The sequence below is a fragment of the Opisthocomus hoazin genome, chromosome 6, assembly GCF_030867145.1.
Source record: "Opisthocomus hoazin isolate bOpiHoa1 chromosome 6, bOpiHoa1.hap1, whole genome shotgun sequence".
Lineage (NCBI taxonomy): Eukaryota > Metazoa > Chordata > Aves > Opisthocomiformes > Opisthocomidae > Opisthocomus > Opisthocomus hoazin.
In genome coordinates this window covers 37592230-37608022 of record NC_134419.1, presented here as the reverse complement: position 1 = coordinate 37608022, position 15793 = coordinate 37592230, and positions in this window count along the sequence as shown.

Below are 15793 nucleotides of genomic sequence, written 5' to 3'. Positions count from 1 at the left end.
CAGGTCAGGGCTGCGAAAGTAGCCTAGCAGGTAACCCCATTTCCCAGTTTACGTTTGAAGTTTGATGTGGCAAAACAAGCAAGCAGCCCCAGTCTCTGTGCCTCTGTGCGAGCAGGCCCATGGGCAGATGAGGCAGAGCAACATCTTTCCTGGCTAGCGCTTTCTGGCTGACAGCTATGTGCAGACGTTAGCATTTTCGGAGCACTGATGCGAATGTGGCGTTGCAGGAAACCTCCGTTTCCCAGGACACGTTTGAAGACTGAGGTGGCAAGACAAGCAAGCAGCCTCAGGCTCTGTGGCTCTGTGCGAGCAGTGCCATGGGCAGATGAGGCTGAGCATCAGGTTTCCAGGCTAGCCCCTTCTGGCTGACAGCTATCTGAAGACGTTCGCATTTTCGGAGCAGGGCTGCCGGTGGGGGCCGGCACGGCCAACCTAACCTACTTTTTAAGTTTGAGGTGGAAAGACAAGCAAGCAGCCCCAGTGTCTGTGCCTCTGTGCTATCAGTGCCATGGGCAGATGAGGCTGAGCAACAGCTTTCCAGGCTAGCCCCTTCTGGCTGACAGCTATCTGCAGACGTTCACGTTTTCAGAGCAGGGCTGTCTAAGAAGCATGGCATGGTACCCTTAAGCTATGGTTGACGTTTGAGAATGAGAGACAAGCAAGCAGCCCCAGTGTCTGTGCCTCTGCGCGAGCAGTGCCATGGGCAAATGAGGCTGAGCAACAGCTTTCCAGGCTAGCCTCTTCTGGCTGACAGCTATCTGCAGACGTTCACATTTTCGGAACGGCGCTGCCAAAGTAGCATAAGAGGCAGCACCAATTTCTCAGGCTACTTTTGAAGTTTGAGGTGGCAAGACAAGCAAGCAGCCCCAGTGTCTGTGGCTCTGTGCGAGCAGGGCCATGGGCAGATGAGGCAGAGCAACATCTTTCCTGGCTAGCACTTTCTGGCTGACAGCTATCTGCAGACGTTCGCATTTTCGGAGCACTGATGCGAATGTGGTGTTGCATGAAACCTCCGTTTCCCAGGATACGTTTGAAGACTGAGGTGGCAAGACAAGCAACCAGCCCCAGGCTCTGTGGCTCTGTGCGAGCAGTGCCATGGGCAGATGAGGCTGAGCATCAGCTTTCCAGGCTAGCCTCTTCTGCCTGACAGCTATCTACAGACGTTCGCATTTTTGGAGCAGGACTGCCAAACTAGCCTAGCAGGCACACACCTTTTCTCAGGCTACGTTTCAAGTTTGAGGTGGCAAGACAAGCAAGCAGCCCCAGTCTCTGTGCCTCTGAGCTATCAGTGCCATGGGCAGATGAGGCTGAGCAACAGCTTTCCAGGCTACCCCTTCTGGGTGACATGAATTTGCAGACGTTCGCATTTTCGGAGCAGGGCTGCCAAACTAGACTAGCAGGTACCCCCCTTTCTCAGGCTACGTCTGAAGGCTGAGGTGGGAAGACAAGTAAGCAGCCCCAGTCTCTGTGCCTCTGTGCGAGCAGTGCCATGGGCAGATGAGGCTGAGCAACAGCTTTCCAGGCTAGCCCCTTCTGGCTGACAGCCATCTGCAGACGTTCGCATTTACAGGTCAGGGCTGCGAAAGTAGCCTAGCTCGTACCCCCCATTTCCCAGTTTACCTTTGAAGTTTGATGTGGCAAAACAAGCAAGCAGCCCCAGTCTCTGTGCCTCTGTGTGAGCAGGGCCATGGGCAGATGAGGCAGAGCAACATCTTTCCAGGCTAGCGCTCTCTGGCTGACAGCTATCTGCAGACATTCGCATTTTCGGAGCACTGATGCGAAAGTGGCGTTGCAGGAAACCTCCGTTTCCCAGGACACATTTTAAGACTGAGGTGGCAAGACAAGCAAGAAGCCCCAGTGTCTGTGCCTCTGTGCTATCAGTGCCATGGGCAGATGAGGCTGAGCAACAGCTTTCCAGGCTAGCCCCTTCTGGCTGACAGCTATCTGGAAATGTTCGTTTTTTTGGAGCAGGGCAGCGAAAATAGCCTAGCAGGCACACCCCCTTTCCCAGGATACGTTTGAAGTTTGAGGTGGCAAGACAAGCAAGCAGCCCCAGTCTCTGTGCCTCTGCGCGAGCAGTGCCATGGGCAGATGAGGCTGAGTAACAGCTTTCCAGGCTAGTCCCTTCTGGCTGACAGCTATCTGCAGACGTTCGCATTTTCGGAGCAGGGCTGCCAAACTAGACTAGCAGGTACCCCCCCTTTCTCAGGCTACGTCTGAAGGTTGAGGTGGGAAGACAAGTAAGCAGCCCCAGTCTCTGTGCCTCTGTGCGAGCAGTGCCATGGGCAGATGAGGCTGAGCAACAGCTTTCCAGGCTAGCCCCTTCTGGCTGACAGCCATCTGCAGACGTTCGCATTTTCGGAGCAGGGCTGCCAAACTAATCTAGCAGGTACCCCCCTTTCTCAGGCTACGTCTGAAGGTTGAGGTGGGAAGACAAGTAAGCAGCCCCAGTGTCTGTGCCTCTGTGCGAGCAGTGCCATGGGCAGATGAGGCAGAGCAACAGCTTTCCAGGCTAGCCCCTTCTGGCTGACAGCCATCTGCAGACGTTCGCATTTACAGGTCAGGGCTGCGAAAGTAGCCTAGCACGTACCCCCCATTTCCCAGTTTACCTTTGAAGTTTGATGTGGCAAAACAAGCAAGCAGCCCCAGTCTCTGTGCCTCTGTGTGAGCAGGGCCATGGGCAGATGAGGCAGAGCAACATCTTTCCAGGCTAGCGCTTTCTGGCTGACAGCTATCTGCAGACGTTCGCATTTTCGGAGCACTGATGCGAATGTGGTGTTGCAGGAAACCTCCGTTTTCCAGGATACGTTTGAAGACTGAGGTGGCAAGACAAGCAAGCAGCCCCAGTCTCTGTGCCTCTGTGCGAGCAGTGCCATGGGCAGATGAGGCTGAGCAACAGTTTTCCAGGGTAGCCTCTTCTGGCTGACAGCCATCTGCAGACGTTCGCATTCACTGGTCAGGGCTGCGAAAGTAGCCTAGCAGGTAACCCCATTTCCCAGTTTACGTTTGAAGTTTGATGTGGCAAAACAAGCAAGCAGTCCCAGTCTCTGTGCCTCTGTGCTATCAGTGCCATGGGCAGATGAGGCTGAGCAACAGCTTTCCAGGCTAGCCCCTTCTGGCTGACAGCTATCTGCAGACGTTCACGTTTTCAGAGCAGGGCTGCCGGTGGGGGCCGGCACGGCCATCCTAACCTACTTTTTAAGTTTGAGGTGGAAAGACAAGCAAGCAGCCCCAGTCTCTGTGTCTCTGTGTGAGCAGGGCCATGGGCAGATGAGGCAGAGCAACATCTTTCCAGGCTAGCGCTCTCTGGCTGACAGCTATCTGCAGACATTCGCATTTTCGGAGCACTGATGCGAAAGTGGCGTTGCAGGAAACCTCCGTTTCCCAGGACACGTTTGAAGACTGAGGTGGCAAGACAAGCAAGAAGCCCCAGGCTCTGTGGCTCTGTGCGAGCAGTGCCATGGGCAGATGAGGCTGAGCATCAGGTTTCCAGGCTAGCCCCTTCTGGCTGACAGCTATCTGCAGACGTTCACATTTTCGGAGCAGGGCTGCCGGTGGGGGCCGGCACGGCCATCCTAACCTACTTTTTAAGTTTGAGGTGGAAAGACAAGCAAGCAGCCCTGGTCTCTGTGCCTCTGTGCTATCAGTGCCATGGGCAGATGAGGCTGAGCAACAGCTTTCCAGGCTAGCCCCTTCTGGCTGACAGCTATCTGCAGACGTTCACGTTTTCAGAGCAGGGCTGTCTAAGAAGCATGGCATGGTACCCTTAAGCTATGGTTGACGTTTGAGAATGAGAGACAAGCAAGCAGCCCCAGTGTCTGTGCCTCTGCGCGAGCAGTGCCATGGGCAAATGAGGCTGAGCAACAGCTTTCCAGGCTAGCCTCTTCTGGCTGACAGCTATCTGCAGACGTTCACATTTTCGGAACGGCGCTGCCAAAGTAGCATAAGAGGCAGCACCAATTTCTCAGGCTACGTTTGAAGTTTGAGGTGGCAAGACAAGCAAGCAGCCCCAGTCTCTGTGCCTCTGTGCAAGCAGTGCCATGGGCAGATGAGGCTGAGCAACAGCTTTCCAGGCTAGCCCCTTCTGGCTGACAGCTATCTGGAAATGTTCGTTTTTTTGGAGCAGGGCAGCGAAAATAGCCGAGCAGGCACACCCCCTTTCCCAGGATACGTTTGAAGTTTGAGGTGGCAAGACAAGCAAGCAGCCCCAGTCTCTGTGCCTCTGCGCGAGCAGTGCCATGGGCAGATGAGGCTGAGCAACAGCTTTCCAGGCTAGTCCCTTCTGGCTGACAGCTATCTGCAGACGTTCGCATTTTCGGAGCAGGGCTGCCAAACTAGACTAGCAGGTACCCTTCCTTTCTCAGGCTACGTCTGAAGGTTGAGGTGGGAAGACAAGTAAGCAGCCCCAGTCTCTGTGGCTCTGTGCGAGCAGTGCCATGGGCAGATGAGGCTGAGCAACAGCTTTCCAGGCTAGCCTCTTCTGGCTGACAGCCATCTGCAGACGTTCGCATTTTCGGAGCAGGGCTGCCAAACTAGACTAGCAGGTACCCCCCTTTCTCAGGCTACGTCTGAAGGTTGAGGTGGGAAGACAAGTAAGCAGCCGCAGTGTCTGTGCCTCTGTGCGAGCAGTGCCATGGGCAGATGAGGCAGAGCAACAGCTTTCCAGGCTAGCCCCTTCTGGCTGACAGCCATCTGCAGACGTTCGCATTTACAGGTCAGGGCTGCGAAAGTAGCCTAGCACGTACCCCCCTTTTCCCAGTTTACCTTTGAAGTTCGATGTGGCAAAACAAGCAAGCAGCCCCAGTCTCTGTGCCTCTGTGTGAGCAGGGCCATGGGCAGATGAGGCAGAGCAACATCTTTCCAGGCTAGCGCTTTCTGGCTGACAGCTATCTGCAGACGTTCGCATTTTCGGAGCACTGATGCGAATGTGGTGTTGCATGAAACCTCCGTTTCCCAGGATACGTTTGAAGACTGAGGTGGCAAGACAAGCAAGCAGCCCCAGGCTCTGTGGCTCTGTGCGAGCAGTGCCATGGGCAGATGAGGCTGAGCATCAGCTTTCCAGGCTAGCCTCTTCTGGCTGACAGCTATCTGCAGACGTTCACGTTTTCAGAGCAGGGCTGTCTAAGAAGCATGGCATGGTACCCTTAAGCTATGGTTGACGTTTGAGAATGAGAGACAAGCAAGCAGCCCCAGTGTCTGTGCCTCTGCGCGAGCAGTGCCATGGGCAAATGAGGCTGAGCAACAGCTTTCCAGGCTAGCCTCTTCTGGCTGACAGCTATCTGCAGACGTTCACATTTTCGGAACGGCGCTGCCAAAGTAGCATAAGAGGCAGCACCAATTTCTCAGGCTACTTTTGAAGTTTGAGTTGGCAAGACAAGCAAGCAGCCCCAGTCTCTGTGCCTCTGTGCAAGCAGTGCCATGGGCAGATGAGGCTGAGGAACAGCTTTCCAGGCTAGCCCCTTCTGGCTGACAGCTATCTGGAAATGTTCGTTTTTTTGGAGCAGGGCAGCGAAAATAGCCTAGCAGGCACACCCCCTTTCCCAGGATACGTTTGAAGTTTGAGGTGGCAAAACAAGCAAGCAGCCCCAGTCTCTGTGCCTCTGTGCAAGCAGTGCATGGGCAGATGAGGCTGAGCAACAGCTTTCCAGGCTAGTCCCTTCTGGCTGATATCTATCTGCAGACGTTCGCATTTTCGGAGCAGGGCTGCCAAACTAGACTAGCAGGTACCCCCCCTTTCTCAGGCTACGTCTGAAGGTTGAGGTGGCAAGACAAGCAAGCAGCCCCAGTCTCTGTGCCTCTGTGCGAGCAGTGCCATGGGCAGATGAGACTGAGCAAAAGTTTTCCAGGGTAGCCTCCTCTGGCTGACATCTATCTGCAAACGTTCGCATTTACAGGTCAGGGCTGCGAAAGTAGCCTAGCAGGTAACCCCATTTCCCAGTTTACGTTTGAAGTTTGATGTGGCAAAACAAGCAAGCAGCCCCAGTCTCTGTGCCTCTGTGTGAGCAGTGCCATGGGCAGATGAGGCAGAGCAACATCTTTCCAGGCTAGCGCTTTCTGGCTGACAGCTATCTGCAGACGTTCGCATTTTCGGAGCACTGATGCGAATGTGGTGTTGCATGAAACCTCCGTTTCCCAGGATATGTTTGAAGACTGAGGTGGCAAAACAAGCAAGCAGCCCCAGGCTCTGTGGCTCTGTGCGAGCAGTGCCATGGGCAGATGAGGCTGAGCATCAGCTTTCCAGGCTAGCCTCTTCTGCCTGACAGCTATCTACAGACGTTCGCATTTTCGGAGCAGGACTGCCAAACTAGCCTAGCAGGCACACACCTTTTCTCAGGCTACGTTTGAAGTTTGAGGTGGCAAGACAAGCAAGCAGCCCCATTCTCTGTGGCTCTGTGCGAGCAGTGCCATGGGCAGATGAGGCTGAGCAACAGCTTTCCAGGCTAGCCCCTTCTGGCTGACAGCTATCTGCAGACGTTCACGTTTTCGGAGCAGGGCTGTCTAAGAAGCATGGCATGGTACCCTTAAGCTATGGTTGACGTTTGAGAATGAGAGACAAGCAAGCAGCCCCAGTGTCTGTGCCTCTGCACGAGCAGTGCCATGGGCAAATGAGGCTGAGCAACAGCTTTCCAGGCTAGCCTCTTCTGGCTGACAGCTATCGGCAGACGTTCACATTTTCGGAACGGCGCTGCCAAAGTAGCATAAGAGGCAGCACCAATTTCTCAGGCTACTTTTGAAGTTTGAGGTGGCAAGACAAGCAAGCAGCCCCAGTCTCTGTGCCTCTGTGCAAGCAGTGCCATGGGCAGATGAGGCTGAGCAACAGCTTTCCAGGCTAGCCCCTTCTGGCTGACAGCTATCTGGAAATGATCGTATTTTTGGAGCAGGGCAGCGAAAATAGCCTAGCAGGCACACCCCCTTTCCCAGGATTCGTTTGAAGTTTGAGGTGGCAAGACAAGCAAGCAGCCCCAGTGTCTGTGCCTCTGTGCGAGCAGTGCCATGGGCAGATGAGGCTGAGCAACAGCTTTCCAGGCTAGTCCCTTCTGGCTGACAGCTATCTGCAGACGTTCGCATTTTCGGAGCAGGGCTGCCAAACTAGACTAGCAGGTACCCTTCCTTTCTCAGGCTACGTCTGAAGGTTGAGGTGGGAAGACAAGTAAGCAGCCCCAGTCTCTGTGCCTCTGTGCGAGCAGTGCCATGTGCAGATGAGGCAGAGCAACAGCTTTCCAGGCTAGCCCCTTCTGGCTGACAGCTATCTGCAGACGTTCACATTTTCAGAGAAGGGCTGCCGGTGGGGGCCGGCACGGCCCACCTATGATACTTTTGAACTTTGAGGTGGCAAGACAAGCAAGCAGCCCCAGTCTCTGTGCCTCTGTGCGAGCAGTGCCATGGGCAGATGAGGCTGAGCAACAGTTTTCCAGGGTAGCCTCTTCTGGCTGACAGCCATCTGCAGACGTTCGCATTCACTGGTCAGGGCTGCGAAAGTAGCCTAGCAGGTAACCCCATTTCCCAGTTTACGTTTGAAGTTTGATGTGGCAAAACAAGCAAGCAGTCCCAGTCTCTGTGCCTCTGTGCTATCAGTGCCATGGGCAGATGAGGCTGAGCAACAGCTTTCCAGGCTAGCCCCTTCTGGCTGACAGCTATCTGCAGACGTTCACGTTTTCAGAGCAGGGCTGCCGGTGGGGGCCGGCACGGCCATCCTAACCTACTTTTTAAGTTTGAGGTGGAAAGACAAGCAAGCAGCCCCAGTCTCTGTGTCTCTGTGTGAGCAGGGCCATGGGCAGATGAGGCAGAGCAACATCTTTCCAGGCTAGCGCTCTCTGGCTGACAGCTATCTGCAGACATTCGCATTTTCGGAGCACTGATGCGAAAGTGGCGTTGCAGGAAACCTCCGTTTCCCAGGACACGTTTGAAGACTGAGGTGGCAAGACAAGCAAGAAGCCCCAGGCTCTGTGGCTCTGTGCGAGCAGTGCCATGGGCAGATGAGGCTGAGCATCAGGTTTCCAGGCTAGCCCCTTCTGGCTGACAGCTATCTGCAGACGTTCACATTTTCGGAGCAGGGCTGCCGGTGGGGGCCGGCACGGCCATCCTAACCTACTTTTTAAGTTTGAGGTGGAAAGACAAGCAAGCAGCCCTGGTCTCTGTGCCTCTGTGCTATCAGTGCCATGGGCAGATGAGGCTGAGCAACAGCTTTCCAGGCTAGCCCCTTCTGGCTGACAGCTATCTGCAGACGTTCACGTTTTCAGAGCAGGGCTGTCTAAGAAGCATGGCATGGTACCCTTAAGCTATGGTTGACGTTTGAGAATGAGAGACAAGCAAGCAGCCCCAGTGTCTGTGCCTCTGCGCGAGCAGTGCCATGGGCAAATGAGGCTGAGCAACAGCTTTCCAGGCTAGCCTCTTCTGGCTGACAGCTATCTGCAGACGTTCACATTTTCGGAACGGCGCTGCCAAAGTAGCATAAGAGGCAGCACCAATTTCTCAGGCTACGTTTGAAGTTTGAGGTGGCAAGACAAGCAAGCAGCCCCAGTCTCTGTGCCTCTGTGCAAGCAGTGCCATGGGCAGATGAGGCTGAGCAACAGCTTTCCAGGCTACCCCTTCTGCCTGACAGCTATCTGGAAATGTTCGTTTTTTTGGAGCAGGGCAGCGAAAATAGCCGAGCAGGCACACCCCCTTTCCCAGGATACGTTTGAAGTTTGAGGTGGCAAGACAAGCAAGCAGCCCCAGTCTCTGTGCCTCTGCGCGAGCAGTGCCATGGGCAGATGAGGCTGAGCAACAGCTTTCCAGGCTAGTCCCTTCTGGCTGACAGCTATCTGCAGACGTTCGCATTTTCGGAGCAGGGCTGCCAAACTAGACTAGCAGGTACCCTTCCTTTCTCAGGCTACGTCTGAAGGTTGAGGTGGGAAGACAAGTAAGCAGCCCCAGTCTCTGTGGCTCTGTGCGAGCAGTGCCATGGGCAGATGAGGCTGAGCAACAGCTTTCCAGGCTAGCCTCTTCTGGCTGACAGCCATCTGCAGACGTTCGCATTTTCGGAGCAGGGCTGCCAAACTAGACTAGCAGGTACCCCCCTTTCTCAGGCTACGTCTGAAGGTTGAGGTGGGAAGACAAGTAAGCAGCCGCAGTGTCTGTGCCTCTGTGCGAGCAGTGCCATGGGCAGATGAGGCAGAGCAACAGCTTTCCAGGCTAGCCCCTTCTGGCTGACAGCCATCTGCAGACGTTCGCATTTACAGGTCAGGGCTGCGAAAGTAGCCTAGCACGTACCCCCCTTTTCCCAGTTTACCTTTGAAGTTCGATGTGGCAAAACAAGCAAGCAGCCCCAGTCTCTGTGCCTCTGTGTGAGCAGGGCCATGGGCAGATGAGGCAGAGCAACATCTTTCCAGGCTAGCGCTTTCTGGCTGACAGCTATCTGAAGACGTTCGCATTTTCGGAGCACTGATGCGAATGTGGTGTTGCATGAAACCTCCGTTTCCCAGGATACGTTTGAAGACTGAGGTGGCAAGACAAGCAAGCAGCCCCAGGCTCTGTGGCTCTGTGCGAGCAGTGCCATGGGCAGATGAGGCTGAGCATCAGCTTTCCAGGCTAGCCTCTTCTGGCTGACAGCTATCTGCAGACGTTCACGTTTTCAGAGCAGGGCTGTCTAAGAAGCATGGCATGGTACCCTTAAGCTATGGTTGACGTTTGAGAATGAGAGACAAGCAAGCAGCCCCAGTGTCTGTGCCTCTGCGCGAGCAGTGCCATGGGCAAATGAGGCTGAGCAACAGCTTTCCAGGCTAGCCTCTTCTGGCTGACAGCTATCTGCAGACGTTCACATTTTCGGAACGGCGCTGCCAAAGTAGCATAAGAGGCAGCACCAATTTCTCAGGCTACTTTTGAAGTTTGAGTTGGCAAGACAAGCAAGCAGCCCCAGTCTCTGTGCCTCTGTGCAAGCAGTGCCATGGGCAGATGAGGCTGAGGAACAGCTTTCGAGGCTAGCCCCTTCTGGCTGACAGCTATCTGGAAATGTTCGTTTTTTTGGAGCAGGGCAGCGAAAATAGCCGAGCAGGCACACCCCCTTTCCCAGGATACGTTTGAAGTTTGAGGTGGCAAAACAAGCAAGCAGCCCCAGTCTCTGTGCCTCTGTGCAAGCAGTGCATGGGCAGATGAGGCTGAGCAACAGCTTTCCAGGCTAGTCCCTTCTGGCTGATATCTATCTGCAGACGTTCGCATTTTCGGAGCAGGGCTGCCAAACTAGACTAGCAGGTACCCCCCCTTTCTCAGGCTACGTCTGAAGGTTGAGGTGGCAAGACAAGCAAGCAGCCCCAGTCTCTGTGCCTCTGTGCGAGCAGTGCCATGGGCAGATGAGACTGAGCAAAAGTTTTCCAGGGTAGCCTCCTCTGGCTGACATCTATCTGCAAACGTTCGCATTTACAGGTCAGGGCTGCGAAAGTAGCCTAGCAGGTAACCCCATTTCCCAGTTTACGTTTGAAGTTTGATGTGGCAAAACAAGCAAGCAGCCCCAGTCTCTGTGCCTCTGTGTGAGCAGTGCCATGGGCAGATGAGGCAGAGCAACATCTTTCCAGGCTAGCGCTTTCTGGCTGACAGCTATCTGCAGACGTTCGCATTTTCGGAGCACTGATGCGAATGTGGTGTTGCATGAAACCTCCGTTTCCCAGGATATGTTTGAAGACTGAGGTGGCAAAACAAGCAAGCAGCCCCAGGCTCTGTGGCTCTGTGCGAGCAGTGCCATGGGCAGATGAGGCTGAGCATCAGCTTTCCAGGCTAGCCTCTTCTGCCTGACAGCTATCTACAGACGTTCGCATTTTCGGAGCAGGACTGCCAAACTAGCCTAGCAGGCACACACCTTTTCTCAGGCTACGTTTGAAGTTTGAGGTGGCAAGACAAGCAAGCAGCCCCATTCTCTGTGGCTCTGTGCGAGCAGTGCCATGGGCAGATGAGGCTGAGCAACAGCTTTCCAGGCTAGCCCCTTCTGGCTGACAGCTATCTGCAGACGTTCACGTTTTCGGAGCAGGGCTGTCTAAGAAGCATGGCATGGTACCCTTAAGCTATGGTTGACGTTTGAGAATGAGAGACAAGCAAGCAGCCCCAGTGTCTGTGCCTCTGCACGAGCAGTGCCATGGGCAAATGAGGCTGAGCAACAGCTTTCCAGGCTAGCCTCTTCTGGCTGACAGCTATCGGCAGACGTTCACATTTTCGGAACGGCGCTGCCAAAGTAGCATAAGAGGCAGCACCAATTTCTCAGGCTACTTTTGAAGTTTGAGGTGGCAAGACAAGCAAGCAGCCCCAGTCTCTGTGCCTCTGTGCAAGCAGTGCCATGGGCAGATGAGGCTGAGCAACAGCTTTCCAGGCTAGCCCCTTCTGGCTGACAGCTATCTGGAAATGATCGTATTTTTGGAGCAGGGCAGCGAAAATAGCCTAGCAGGCACACCCCCTTTCCCAGGATTCGTTTGAAGTTTGAGGTGGCAAGACAAGCAAGCAGCCCCAGTGTCTGTGCCTCTGTGCGAGCAGTGCCATGGGCAGATGAGGCTGAGCAACAGCTTTCCAGGCTAGTCCCTTCTGGCTGACAGCTATCTGCAGACGTTCGCATTTTCGGAGCAGGGCTGCCAAACTAGACTAGCAGGTACCCTTCCTTTCTCAGGCTACGTCTGAAGGTTGAGGTGGGAAGACAAGTAAGCAGCCCCAGTCTCTGTGCCTCTGTGCGAGCAGTGCCATGTGCAGATGAGGCAGAGCAACAGCTTTCCAGGCTAGCCCCTTCTGGCTGACAGCTATCTGCAGACGTTCACATTTTCAGAGAAGGGCTGCCGGTGGGGGCCGGCACGGCCCACCTATGATACTTTTGAACTTTGAGGTGGCAAGACAAGCAAGCAGCCCCAGTCTCTGTGCCTCTGTGCGAGCAGTGCCATGGGCAGATGAGGCTGAGCAACAGTTTTCCAGGGTAGCCTCTTCTGGCTGACAGCCATCTGCAGACGTTCGCATTCACTGGTCAGGGCTGCGAAAGTAGCCTAGCAGGTAACCCCATTTCCCAGTTTACGTTTGAAGTTTGATGTGGCAAAACAAGCAAGCAGTCCCAGTCTCTGTGCCTCTGTGCTATCAGTGCCATGGGCAGATGAGGCTGAGCAACAGCTTTCCAGGCTAGCCCCTTCTGGCTGACAGCTATCTGCAGACGTTCACGTTTTCAGAGCAGGGCTGCCGGTGGGGGCCGGCACGGCCATCCTAACCTACTTTTTAAGTTTGAGGTGGAAAGACAAGCAAGCAGCCCCAGTCTCTGTGTCTCTGTGTGAGCAGGGCCATGGGCAGATGAGGCAGAGCAACATCTTTCCAGGCTAGCGCTCTCTGGCTGACAGCTATCTGCAGACATTCGCATTTTCGGAGCACTGATGCGAAAGTGGCGTTGCAGGAAACCTCCGTTTCCCAGGACACGTTTGAAGACTGAGGTGGCAAGACAAGCAAGAAGCCCCAGGCTCTGTGGCTCTGTGCGAGCAGTGCCATGGGCAGATGAGGCTGAGCATCAGGTTTCCAGGCTAGCCCCTTCTGGCTGACAGCTATCTGCAGACGTTCACATTTTCGGAGCAGGGCTGCCGGTGGGGGCCGGCACGGCCATCCTAACCTACTTTTTAAGTTTGAGGTGGAAAGACAAGCAAGCAGCCCTGGTCTCTGTGCCTCTGTGCTATCAGTGCCATGGGCAGATGAGGCTGAGCAACAGCTTTCCAGGCTAGCCCCTTCTGGCTGACAGCTATCTGCAGACGTTCACGTTTTCAGAGCAGGGCTGTCTAAGAAGCATGGCATGGTACCCTTAAGCTATGGTTGACGTTTGAGAATGAGAGACAAGCAAGCAGCCCCAGTGTCTGTGCCTCTGCGCGAGCAGTGCCATGGGCAAATGAGGCTGAGCAACAGCTTTCCAGGCTAGCCTCTTCTGGCTGACAGCTATCTGCAGACGTTCACATTTTCGGAACGGCGCTGCCAAAGTAGCATAAGAGGCAGCACCAATTTCTCAGGCTACGTTTGAAGTTTGAGGTGGCAAGACAAGCAAGCAGCCCCAGTCTCTGTGCCTCTGTGCAAGCAGTGCCATGGGCAGATGAGGCTGAGCAACAGCTTTCCAGGCTAGCCCCTTCTGGCTGACAGCTATCTGGAAATGTTCGTTTTTTTGGAGCAGGGCAGCGAAAATAGCCGAGCAGGCACACCCCCTTTCCCAGGATACGTTTGAAGTTTGAGGTGGCAAGACAAGCAAGCAGCCCCAGTCTCTGTGCCTCTGCGCGAGCAGTGCCATGGGCAGATGAGGCTGAGCAACAGCTTTCCAGGCTAGTCCCTTCTGGCTGACAGCTATCTGCAGACGTTCGCATTTTCGGAGCAGGGCTGCCAAACTAGACTAGCAGGTACCCTTCCTTTCTCAGGCTACGTCTGAAGGTTGAGGTGGGAAGACAAGTAAGCAGCCCCAGTCTCTGTGGCTCTGTGCGAGCAGTGCCATGGGCAGATGAGGCTGAGCAACAGCTTTCCAGGCTAGCCTCTTCTGGCTGACAGCCATCTGCAGACGTTCGCATTTTCGGAGCAGGGCTGCCAAACTAGACTAGCAGGTACCCCCCTTTCTCAGGCTACGTCTGAAGGTTGAGGTGGGAAGACAAGTAAGCAGCCGCAGTGTCTGTGCCTCTGTGCGAGCAGTGCCATGGGCAGATGAGGCAGAGCAACAGCTTTCCAGGCTAGCCCCTTCTGGCTGACAGCCATCTGCAGACGTTCGCATTTACAGGTCAGGGCTGCGAAAGTAGCCTAGCACGTACCCCCCTTTTCCCAGTTTACCTTTGAAGTTCGATGTGGCAAAACAAGCAAGCAGCCCCAGTCTCTGTGCCTCTGTGTGAGCAGGGCCATGGGCAGATGAGGCAGAGCAACATCTTTCCAGGCTAGCGCTTTCTGGCTGACAGCTATCTGCAGACGTTCGCATTTTCGGAGCACTGATGCGAATGTGGTGTTGCATGAAACCTCCGTTTCCCAGGATACGTTTGAAGACTGAGGTGGCAAGACAAGCAAGCAGCCCCAGGCTCTGTGGCTCTGTGCGAGCAGTGCCATGGGCAGATGAGGCTGAGCATCAGCTTTCCAGGCTAGCCTCTTCTGGCTGACAGCTATCTGCAGACGTTCACGTTTTCAGAGCAGGGCTGTCTAAGAAGCATGGCATGGTACCCTTAAGCTATGGTTGACGTTTGAGAATGAGAGACAAGCAAGCAGCCCCAGTGTCTGTGCCTCTGCGCGAGCAGTGCCATGGGCAAATGAGGCTGAGCAACAGCTTTCCAGGCTAGCCTCTTCTGGCTGACAGCTATCTGCAGACGTTCACATTTTCGGAACGGCGCTGCCAAAGTAGCATAAGAGGCAGCACCAATTTCTCAGGCTACTTTTGAAGTTTGAGTTGGCAAGACAAGCAAGCAGCCCCAGTCTCTGTGCCTCTGTGCAAGCAGTGCCATGGGCAGATGAGGCTGAGGAACAGCTTTCCAGGCTAGCCCCTTCTGGCTGACAGCTATCTGGAAATGTTCGTTTTTTTGGAGCAGGGCAGCGAAAATAGCCGAGCAGGCACACCCCCTTTCCCAGGATACGTTTGAAGTTTGAGGTGGCAAAACAAGCAAGCAGCCCCAGTCTCTGTGCCTCTGTGCAAGCAGTGCATGGGCAGATGAGGCTGAGCAACAGCTTTCCAGGCTAGTCCCTTCTGGCTGATATCTATCTGCAGACGTTCGCATTTTCGGAGCAGGGCTGCCAAACTAGACTAGCAGGTACCCCCCCTTTCTCAGGCTACGTCTGAAGGTTGAGGTGGCAAGACAAGCAAGCAGCCCCAGTCTCTGTGCCTCTGTGCGAGCAGTGCCATGGGCAGATGAGACTGAGCAAAAGTTTTCCAGGGTAGCCTCCTCTGGCTGACATCTATCTGCAAACGTTCGCATTTACAGGTCAGGGCTGCGAAAGTAGCCTAGCAGGTAACCCCATTTCCCAGTTTACGTTTGAAGTTTGATGTGGCAAAACAAGCAAGCAGCCCCAGTCTCTGTGCCTCTGTGTGAGCAGTGCCATGGGCAGATGAGGCAGAGCAACATCTTTCCAGGCTAGCGCTTTCTGGCTGACAGCTATCTGCAGACGTTCGCATTTTCGGAGCACTGATGCGAATGTGGTGTTGCATGAAACCTCCGTTTCCCAGGATATGTTTGAAGACTGAGGTGGCAAAACAAGCAAGCAGCCCCAGGCTCTGTGGCTCTGTGCGAGCAGTGCCATGGGCAGATGAGGCTGAGCATCAGCTTTCCAGGCTAGCCTCTTCTGCCTGACAGCTATCTACAGACGTTCGCATTTTCGGAGCAGGACTGCCAAACTAGCCTAGCAGGCACACACCTTTTCTCAGGCTACGTTTGAAGTTTGAGGTGGCAAGACAAGCAAGCAGCCCCATTCTCTGTGGCTCTGTGCGAGCAGTGCCATGGGCAGATGAGGCTGAGCAACAGCTTTCCAGGCTAGCCCCTTCTGGCTGACAGCTATCTGCAGACGTTCACGTTTTCGGAGCAGGGCTGTCTAAGAAGCATGGCATGGTACCCTTAAGCTATGGTTGACGTTTGAGAATGAGAGACAAGCAAGCAGCCCCAGTGTCTGTGCCTCTGCACGAGCAGTGCCATGGGCAAATGAGGCTGAGCAACAGCTTTCCAGGCTAGCCTCTTCTGGCTGACAGCTATCGGCAGACGTTCACATTTTCGGAACGGCGCTGCCAAAGTAGCATAAGAGGCAGCACCAATTTCTCAGGCTACTTTTGAAGTTTGAGGTGGCAAGACAAGCAAGCAGCCCCAGTCTCTGTGCC